The sequence below is a fragment of the Drosophila takahashii genome, chromosome 3L (assembly GCF_030179915.1).
Source record: "Drosophila takahashii strain IR98-3 E-12201 chromosome 3L, DtakHiC1v2, whole genome shotgun sequence".
NCBI classification, from domain to species: Eukaryota; Metazoa; Arthropoda; class Insecta; order Diptera; family Drosophilidae; genus Drosophila; species Drosophila takahashii.
This window is the reverse complement of record NC_091680.1, coordinates 1,210,666-1,221,874: the sequence shown is the minus strand read 5'-3', so window position 1 is coordinate 1,221,874 and position 11,209 is coordinate 1,210,666. Positions and strand designations below refer to the sequence as shown.

At 37.1% G+C, this 11,209-nt stretch overlaps 1 pseudogene; it reads right to left on the bottom strand.

Moving 5' to 3' along the window:
- Positions 1-2,342: 2,342 nt before the first annotated feature.
- LOC108055350 (uncharacterized) lies at positions 2,343-2,866 on the bottom strand (annotated as a pseudogene).
- Between the last annotated feature and the right edge of the window lie 8,343 nt (positions 2,867-11,209).

Here is an 11,209-nt window from a genome sequence, read left to right as displayed (position 1 = left end):
TCTTAACTCGCAGCTCAATCAAATCAAATTTTAATTTACTTCCTCAGCAGCTGCCAGAATTTTGTAGAATTTCACAGATTGCTTAAAACTCGGCCTGCCAAAACAATCATAATTGCTGGAAGCATAACATCCTCTATGTTATTTACTTGCCCCTAAAAAACAAAGAACTTCGCAGTACCCCTGCATACCATTGAGATTTTCAAATGAAATAAAAAAAAAACCATTCAAGTTCGCATATTTATTTATGAAATTCCGTATTTATATCGCCTTTTGGTCTTTTTGGGTGTTCGAGAATTAAATAGCTCACTGAAAGCCACTTAACAGTTGATTTCAGCTGAATTTAATGCAACATTAGCGCTTCTTTATGCCACTTCCACGGCGAGAGACCCGCAGAGGTGATAGAATCTGAATCTGAAGACCACCGACAACCCATTCCCATTCCCATGGCAATCGATGGACTCTAGACTATATTTATATGGCAGAAGTAGAAGTAGAGGCCCATGTGGCAAGCGCCGTTGATGGGAAACAGCTGACCAGCGAGTACCGAAAATATTTTATTTATGTGCCAGATAAATAAAGCGAAATATACCTCGAAAAACGGGGAGAAATATATATAATGCTTCGTGGCACCTCTGATTGGCAGGCCACATGGATGTGAAATGGTAGAAAGTCGGAGCTGTCGGGGATAGAGTGCAGAAGCATTCGAAAGAAATGAAGAGGTGGGTGAAACTATAGAGTTGCGAGGGAGGAGGTTTTTCGGAAGGGGTTCGGTTAAATTTTTGGGATAATCTTAGGTGGTCTTCTGGTTAATAATACAATTTGCTCTATTTCACATAATAATTTTTGTCACAATATACGGAATAATATATTTTTTAGAAGGAGAAAAATATTTCAAACTCACATTCGGATTTTGGTCCGTAAGATACTATTTGCCTTTAATACCGATCAAAAATATTTATAACAATAATAACGGAATATGGGTTTTTATTAATTTTGTATAAAGAAATATTAAATTTTTAAAAGTATTAAAATATGTCTCTTTTAACCGCTTGATTACCATTTTTAAAAATAGTATAAAAAATATATTATTAAATATAAGTATTGTTTATAGGCCACATAAATCTAATGATAAACTTTTTACTATTTATTACAATTAATCGTCAAAATTCCCGTATAAATATTTTTGATAGGCCAAATAAATACCAATCAAGAATCATATTAAACTTTCATGTAAAACCTGCCCATTTCCTGATTAACCCAACTAAATAACCGCATGAAGTGGTAATAGAATCCTTCAGCCAACAGCAGTTCACTTAGCCCCGCGATCAATTTATAACAGATCGTTTGGTCGGGCCAAGAAATCGCTTCATTTGAGCCCACTTTAGAGGCCTCGCGGATCCTCGTTCGCCACACTCACCTCAGTACGACACCTTTGGAGATCGAAGAGATGGGGAAAGATATGGGGTTCCCCCTTCATGCCCCATAACGATCATTGTCATGGATGGTCAGCACAGCGGGGTGGCCATAGCTGTTAACTACTGTACTGAATGGGCGCATTTGCACAATTTGCACTCACTCTTTTTAGGCCGTAATAAATTCGCATAAATTTTTAACCGAGTGGCGTGCCAATAAGCGAGCGATTTGTGAGCCTAATGAAGGCGATTTGTTGCGGCACCAACTGCCACTAAATTAGACATGAGAATTGATGGGCCGCAGACCCTCAAGGTGCTATATGTATACCATATACCCCACATACTTCTTGCCGCTTTGGTGAAATTTAACGAGCCGCCACTGATATTCCCCGCATTCGCTTTATTTGGGGAAATCTATGTGGAAATATTTTATTTTATATAGTTCGATCAACTGGTCTGCGGTTCGTCTGATCATTTTCTAGTGGTAAAACCAACTTCTGGACAACGTCAGAGATCAGGGCTGTCCAGCGAGGGCCTGTTATCACCCCATTTCGTTGAGAAGTGTTTGTTTCTTTTTCATTTTTTCCATTTCGGCTTACGCACTTTTCACACAAACATCATTTCGGAAGCGATGCACTCGGAAAATTATGTTGGCCAAGAAAAGAGGTGTTACTGCTTAAGAAATTTGTAGAGAGAATAAAACTGAAATTATTTTGATATGAAAAAATATTTAATAAATATATTTACCGTGATATTCCAGAGAAATAATTCCAAAAAGTAACAAACTAAATACTTATATTAATCGAATAATCTAATTTTTAAGAAAAACAGATTTATTAGTTTACTAAACATTATTTATTATTTTTGTTAAGATTTCTTTGATGTAGATATTCCAAATTACTTTAATATTTTTAATGACACATTTTTCAATCAAGATTTTTGTGCCGCAAGCCCTTTGGCTCGCTGGAAAATGTCTACAGCTGGTCGAAATGGGAAATGAAAACACCTGCAAATTGCAAAACATTGAGTGGAATTCGTCAGGGAGGTGGGCTTCTCGGGCTTTCGGGTCGAGACACATCCTCCCACAAGACCGCGAGGCAATAAGTCAGGGCCGTGGATGGAAAAAGGCAACCCTCGCAGCTGGCAGGAAGCCAAAATCCTCGAGAGGGGGAGGCTATCCCCCACACGCGACACCTCCCACACATAAAAGCCAGCTGGCTGGCTGGTAAGAGCCGGCTCATGAATACATTTGAACTCGTTAACTCCGACACACCCCAACATTTGTGTTTTGGGGGTTGTTCTGCGTTCCGAGTCCTTGCCCGGCAACTCACTCATCCATCTCGACCCCCCTTTCATCCCCCTTCTATCACCATGTCCATGTCCTGGCTTTGCACGTGCACAATTTCGAGTTCATCAAAAGGAATTTGCTTTTGGGGAGCGTCCTCGTCTGACATTTATTAGAATTCTTTCATTTCCGCAGTGCTGGAGGCGCCTGGGGGGAAAACTGTGGTGCGGGAGGGGGCGTGGAAAATTCTACTTCGAAAGCTTTTAGCCAGAAATAAAGTTTTCCTCGCCAGGAACACTAAGAAAAAATATTATAATATGAAAATGAGAACGCAGTCTTTAAAAATTTTGTATTTATAATTTTATAATATCTGGTAAAACTTTTAAAATGTTATTAAATGGTATAAACTATTATAAAGCCCTTACAAAAAAATCTGCTCTTCTTGTTGTACCTAATTAGATCGAAATTATTGAAGCAAACTGTAATATTTAATAATATTATTCTGAATTTATTCTTCTCACTGCACTTAGTCACTTGGTTTCGGTTTGTTGGCTCTTATGTTGGTTGACTGCCATTAAAGTTTGGTTTGTTCTCGCTTCAGCTGACTGGGTGGCAGTGGTTGAGGGATATGAATCCGTATCTGTGGCGGATTTGGATGCCTTAAAGCTATTTGCAGGGCATTGAAATCGGAGCTGGAACACGCCACGCATTTTGACTTTTGCAGCTGCACAAAAATTGGAGAATGAGTTGTACGGAATTTAAATGTGTCTCATGTCAAGGAATTTACCTTGGAGAATCGTTTGATGTTGTCCATGGGGAAATCAATAAAAAGGGGAAAATAGTTTAAGGCGTAGGTGAACAACTTTAGAAGAGGGTAACATAACATTTCAAAACAATAAGGTCATTGTGATGGACTTAGGAACATTAAATATTTAAAGGAATATTACTTTTAAAAAGGACAAGTTATCAAAGAGTGTCTTCGACTGTCATACAATAAAATATTTTAGACGATTAACAAAAACATTTCATAAAATTTAAATCTTCCTTAAAAATACCGTATTTATAAAAACTCCCATATTATTCACAAAGAAGCTACCATTTGTTCCATGTTTATCCTCCTAATTTTGGAACAGATATAAGCTCATAAACTACCCCTCTTGTGTTTGTCTACTAATTTCATGTACTATTCCCTCGACTAATTTCGTTCCCAAAACAAATCAAGCAGAGCAAACAGGACTCGGACATATTTGCTGGACAATTTCATTTTGAGTAGAAGGACAAATTAAAATTACTTATTAACATTTACCAACTGCAGCAAACAAACTTGGGTAAACATTCGACGAAGCCCTTCGTCAAAAAATTCGACATTTGTTCGAGCACAAAGATAAACATTTCGAAAGCAGAGGATTAGGACCACCGATTGCGACTGCTGAGCACTTGTTATTCCAATTTAATTAAGTTAATTGCTAGGATTTCGTGTCATTGGGCGATGAAGTTCCGAGTTCCCGAGTTCTCAAGGGTTGATCGGGGGACTGTCGAAGCCAAAAACATCGAAATCGATGGCACCTTTCACGCATTTGTTGTGGCTCAACCCCCAAAAGAAACAATGGGATCGAAATGTGCACAGACTTGCGTGCGAATTATATTGGCAAATGTTCTGAAAAAACAGCTCGCACATTTGTTTTGTAATTTCCGCATTTCAGCAGGCATTTGTCTTTGCAAATATTTGCCATTTCAATGGGAAATCTATGCGGATTGCGGTGCCGCATTCTGTTTTCTGCCTTCTGTTTCTCCTCCGATCAGAATGAGAATCAGAATCCCTTAATTTAAGTGGGCGCGACAGTTGGTCGATGGGCAGCGGCAGCTGCATCTGAGTGTTCCCACTAATTGCACTATGCAAATGAGTGATTTTTCACTGAAATTGCCCTGAAATACTGAAAGACCAAGCAACAACAGATGGCTCTATAAACTAGAAGGGAATTATAGGTATTAACAGCTCATTATGGCAAGGTGATATAAATTGGGAATATTTATAACGAATACACACAAAGAAAAAACTTGGTAAAATCAACTGTAATAATTGTCAAACAGGCCCCAACCAGCAAAATTGTCAATTCTACTAAGTAAATAGTCATTTCACAACAACAAAATACACACAATTAGCAAAGACACAAACCCAAAGCAAAAACAAAATACACGTAACTATTTTAATAGTTACGTAACTATCTTTGTTGGTCAATTTTACCAAGCAAATTTTTTTGTGTGTACTTTTACGTTATTTAGGAACTATAATAATTATCTAATGATCTTAAATATATTGAAATGTTCCTCTAAAACATGGTTCTATTTACCAAAAAATAAAAGAATAAAATGTTCAGATTTAGGATCCCAAATAATCGAATTTCTCTGCACACAAAAAAAAAACTTGGTAAAATCAACTGTAATAATTGTCAAACAGGCCCCAACCAGCAAAATTGTCAATTCTACTAAGTAAATAGTCATTTCACAACAACAAAATACACACAATTAGCAAAGACACAAACCCAAAGCAAAAACAAAATACAAGGAACTATTTTAATAGTTAAGTAACTATCTTTGTTGGTCAATTTTACCAAGCAAAATTTTTTGTGTGTGGATAATCTAGGAGAATTTTTTTTTTCTTTATAGCCAATGGTGTTTAATATTTTAATAAATATTTTGTGAACCATTTTTATATGAAATCCTGTAAAATCCAGAATCTAAATACAAGTAAAAGTTATATTTGTAAAGTTTCATACTACAATCAAAGCCAAAACCCTCAAAAAACTCCCTATAGTGCGGTTCATTCCGGTTAAGTGCAAACTGAGATCCTGGCCATGGGGAATCAGATTTTATAACTTAATCAACGCAGCCGTCGCTAATGGCACATATGGGGATTGGAACTGGGATATGGGATTGCTTGGGTATGGATTGGTATTGCTGTGGTTCTGTTCGGTTTTCCAATGTCATCAGACCGCCCCTTTTTGTGGCTGCAACTTGCGGCACAAACATTTGACCAGCAAAAAGCGCAAATGTTGCAATCGCTACAGTTTTTGGGGGTGGCTTTTCATATCTGTTGGGGGTTTGTTTTTGATTCTCCCCCAAGAGTTAGTCGGCGTCGAAAGTCAGGCATAAATGCGTTACGGACTATCAATCTTGATTAGACGTGATTTCTGCTCTTCGAGCACATGCACAAAGCAAAAGCATTAAAATTAACAGCCGACATCCCATGAAGTGGATGACAACAAAAGATGGGCACGTGTCGGAAAAGATATATAGAATGGCATTTGGCTTTTAGGGAAATTTGTTCTGAACAGATTTAATGACGTCTACGGTTACATGACTCAAGCTGCGGAGCGGAAAAGCCAAACAACTTTGGAAAATGAAAACATAAAAATGTCTGGCTGCAGCGATTTTCTCATTATTTTGCACCGTTTTGTGGCAATTTCAATAAACAATAAATCCCTACCGTGTGCGGCCCCCAAAAGCAGCAAAAGCCGCATTGTTTGACTATATATTTCTCTGGCCCGATCTGGCCACAATTTATAGCAATTTTCACATGAATTGAATGGACCGAGCAACAAGGCACAGGCGCCTGCCAACAAGAGCGACAACAAGCCAGCTGAGCTGGGATCGCAATGGATCGGATCGGTTAGAGCTAATCTGGGGTTGGGTTTTACACTCAGAAAAAATACCTAGGGTATTTTTTATCAACTGATACTAAACTAATCTCATAAATGTATGGCATCAATAAGTTAAAACTAGCTTTTAGTATAAAATCAAAAAAACTGACTTTAATTACCCTAAAGAATTCGCGTTTAAAGTATTAAACAATAAATTTATTGTTAATATTTGTGTAGGAAGTTCAAATCTTTCTAGCTCCAATATTTTCTAGCTTTCACCTTGAAATTTAAAAAACTATTTTAAGTCCCCTAAAGAATTCGCGTTTGAGGTAAAAATTGACATTAACAGATTATTTTCAATATTTGTAAGAAAATACACTTCGGAAAAAAAAATCCTAAAAAATTAAATAAAAGTTTATAAATATTATTTATTATATGTACAGTAAAATGTGGAATATTTCCCGGAGCGAAGGGGCCGCAAAGTCTGCTGGCGTGGCTGTCGTCGGGGCGTATGAGTGACGCGAATTGCAGTTGGCCTGGCTGGCAGGATTGGATCGTATCGGATCGGATTGGTTCGGATGGAGGAGCCAACTGACTGGCTTACTGGCCAGCTAGCTATTGCCTGTTGGCCGGCGAACATAATCGTAAACAAATAAAATTATTGCTGCCGATCATGCACACAAATTTATGCACACACACGGGGAACGGCGGGAAAACTATCATCTCCCTCTGCCTTTTGCCTATTTTGCACTAATTTTCCAGGCGAAAATGGCAAAATGGCCAAACTCTTGGCACGAGGTGTTGCCGCAAGCTGTGTGTGTGAAATATGCAACAACAGCGTGAAAAAACATGAAGGCAGTGGCCCAAGACTTTGCATCGTTGCTTTTTCATGAAAAGCCGCTCGCACACACAGCGGGAAATGCATTTTCGCGTGCGGCGGCGCTTGGACAACAGAAAAAAAGTACAAAAAACTGGACAGCACATCTGGCTGAAAAACTAAAAAAAAAAACGGAAAACTGGCAGCCAAATGTTGCGAGACCACATAATACAGGTAGTCAGTCAGTCAGCGCCGCTCGGCGATGAGGTGTTAGTTAATGCTAATGCACCGTGGGCCCAGATCAGTGTGGGATGTGGGTGGAGCGGGTAATAATTAAATTATTAAAACAATAAGGGGCATAAAATAAATCCAAGCGATGGTACTCTTGTATGTAGTTAACTGGTTTTTATTAGTATTTTCATATATATTTTTTTACGTTTCTTAAATTTGTTAATCATTTTTTAAAAAATAATAATGGTGTATCAAAAAGGTTTTACAATTTGTTTACCATCAAAATACTCTAACATGTAAGAAGTTGATGACCGTATTTCTATGGTTTTCCTTTTCTTTTCTCAAAAACCAAAACCAATATATAACTAGCTTCCATGAAATATCTTCCACTTCTTTTAAGCGAGAGTTTATTTCACGACAAGTTAATATTTTCGCCTTAATTTGACAGCATTTATGATGGTCATTACATCTAGTCAATGTGCTCCACGTTTTGGGAGCTTCTCTCCAGCTGAAAAGCCATTCCGTGGCCGCTGATTCAAGACGAAGCCGTGGCTAATGAAGACTTGAGCATGACGTGCTGATAAAGATCACACATGAGGCCAGTCTTCTCCGGTGGGTCTTCATTCTTTTTCTCACACTGTCATCACTGGCTTCATTATTGGTTTTTATGCGGGGTGCTGTTTAAACGATATGCTCTGCGTGGAGTTTTCGGCAGGAATGGGCTGATAAATGCTAGAGTGGGCGATACCCCAAGGCGAGTCCCATTATTAGGACAGTTGTTGGCCTTCCTGCAGTCGGATGTTAATGAATTACAGGAAAAACTAGATAAGAGGGTAGGATATGTGTCTTGAAAATAATTAATGAATATTTATTAAATATTGTGTAAATCAAAAACTAATTTTTCTTAAAATATATTATAACAAAAATATTTTTAAAACTGTTATTGGGTTGTTTCCTTGAATATCATATTACTTATGTTTATAGAAAATTTACTATGCATTTTTTTTAAAAAACTTAGAATAGGAAACTCTAAATTTTTTTTATAAATTGTTAAATTAAATTTTCTTGATTTTACTGTATTACAAAAATGGAAAAAATTGAGTGGGACAGTAACTGGGGCTTCCTGCTCTATTTCTATGCCCAAGGGTTGGTTAGTATGTACTTGCACCCTCTTCAGGATCAACGGCCATATCAATGGCATTTGTTTGACTTGTTTTTGTTGCCTTGTTGTTGCCTGGGCTTTGTTGTTGCCTGGCTTTTAGCATAATTAAACGACACATGCCACAAAATGCACTTCTACGGCATTCATATCCCCGTTTCAACAACGTCATCATCATTCGACACGGCATCCATATGTTCTATTAGTTACCCGTCCAAGGACTCATCCCATCCCCCTTTCCCCTACCCCTTCACTAATTTCGTCACTCACAAATTACTCCGTATGGCTGAAAATTCGTAACGAACATAAGGTTTCATTTTGAGATCCCACACATTCGAGCTCTTCGTTTTGAATGAAATGCAAATGAGTACAGCTGATGGATTAGGTTTTTCTTCTTCACGCCCCGCCTTTTGTGGCCATAACTATTTTCCATGTTGATGGATTGCAATGGAAATTGGGTTTCGGTGTTTATTATTTAGTAATTTTAATCAGGCAGGTGCAGGGTGGCTATTTGGGTCTGTAATTAACGATGGCCCGGCATGAATAACTTAAATTATTTCAATATACAGACCGACACTGAAAAACACCTGACACATGCATCAAGATAAAGCAGATCTGCCTCGTTGCATTGAGAGATTAATTGCCCAACCCCGAGACAATATTACTAACTATAATTGTAGAGGAGAAATTTATGTGTCGATGTGCTGGCCCACAGCCAGAAAACAATCCACGAAACATTCTTTTCTGTTTGTTGTTAATTATTTTATTACGTGTAATGAACCACAGAAAGCTGAATATAAATTCATTGATCGTTTGTTTATATTATGCTAAATTATGTGCAAAAAGGTTTTAGATCTTAAGAATTTAGGTTGAGTTATATTTTTAATAAAATATTTATATATATATTAATTTAATTATTTGCTAACAGAATATTATTTTACCTGCCTGCTCAACTAAATGTTTAGGGACAAATAATATTTAATAAATAAATTTACTATTTTCCTTTGGACTATACTTATTAAAATTGATTGTATTTGTCCTTCAGTTTAAATTGAAAAATTAAATATTTTTCCCTAACCTTTTCTTCAATCTTCTTTTTTAATTAAATGAATTATTTACATCTTTTTTTCTAGAAAATTAACGAAGTTATTATTAAATAATTTTAAACAAATTCAACTACAGTTTACTTAGGATCATTAAAAACTATAAAAATACTCTCATTAATTCTCCACAATATTCATCATGATCCAAACTCTAATAAATTTTAGAAAATTAATTATTTCTTCAATTTGCCAAGAGCCATAATCACGTGTGGTCCTTGCGCATTTTGCACACTTGTCCCCCGTACACATTTCACACATAATTATGAAATGCATGCGTGTAAAAATGTGGGATCCTTAACACCTCGATTGCTAGAAAGAAAAACGGACAACAAAAATTTTTGCAATTTTTCGGTCATAGTCATAAAAATGCAAATTGAAGACGGCACTGGGCAATGGCGAAAAAAACTGAAGGAAAATTCAGGGAGAAATGAAGAAAAACAATTAAAATATTTGCAAGGCGTGTTACAACGCCGTTGGTTTTTAATGATGTTTTATTGTCTGTTTCGAGACGACGCGACGAGACGAGAGTCGAGATGTGATCATGATCACACCACATTGATGATGATGATGGTTTTTTCAACTAAATAATTGAATGCAGCTGGTTGGCGGTTGTCGCATTAAATTTAGGTGTCTTGTCGCCTGGCGTCTGCATTGCATCGCCTCGCAATTGGAGGCTGAGCCAACGACCGCGACAAGTGACAAACTGACTGAATGACTGACTGACTGAAGGACGGACGTGCAGAATGAGTGACTGACTGAGCGACTGTCTGAGGGGCCAAGTCGCGACGATAATAAATGAAGCGATTGCAAGTGTAACAGAACAATGACAGCAACAATTGCGGTGTTTGGCATTTGCCAACAGCAGCAGCCACAAAAGCAGCAGCCGCAAGCGCCAGACAAAGGTCTATTAATAATCAGTTTTTGGTTCAATCGCAGCACAGTGGTTGTATTCAGATGAAAAGTAGAAAATATTATTTATTTCAGGAATTTTAAAAGCATTTTTGATGGTTTTTTAGGCCATAAAAGTCGAGGAATAATAATGTATTTTATATTCTATATATTTTCCAATTAAAAACAAATAAATATTTTCAATTTAACAAAATATATTCCATCCATCAAATAAACAAAAAAAATTTTTTTTTTGTAATTTCTCTATAAAAAAAAAAAAATAAAAATAAATTACAAGAACCACAATAATCATATAATTTAAATAGAAGGAATTTATATTGGTAATTAATTAAGCAAGATAGTTTAATATTTTTTGTAATTTTTTGTTTAAATCTCCCATAATTAAAATGTCAATTACATGGGAAAACCATCAACTTTTGACCCACTGTGACCTGCTGCCATCGGCAGACAAAAACAGCGACGATGACGACGACGACAACGGCAACAACAACTGGCAACTAACGATCGACAACTGCTGCGACGACTATCCAACTTTGACTCCCTGAAACTCCGAGAGGAAAATCAGAGGAAATCGGAGGAAAATCAGAGGCAGACAGGCCGGCAAATGCGTCGCGTTGGCTTTTCCAAAAATAAAAGCCAAACTAATGAGCCG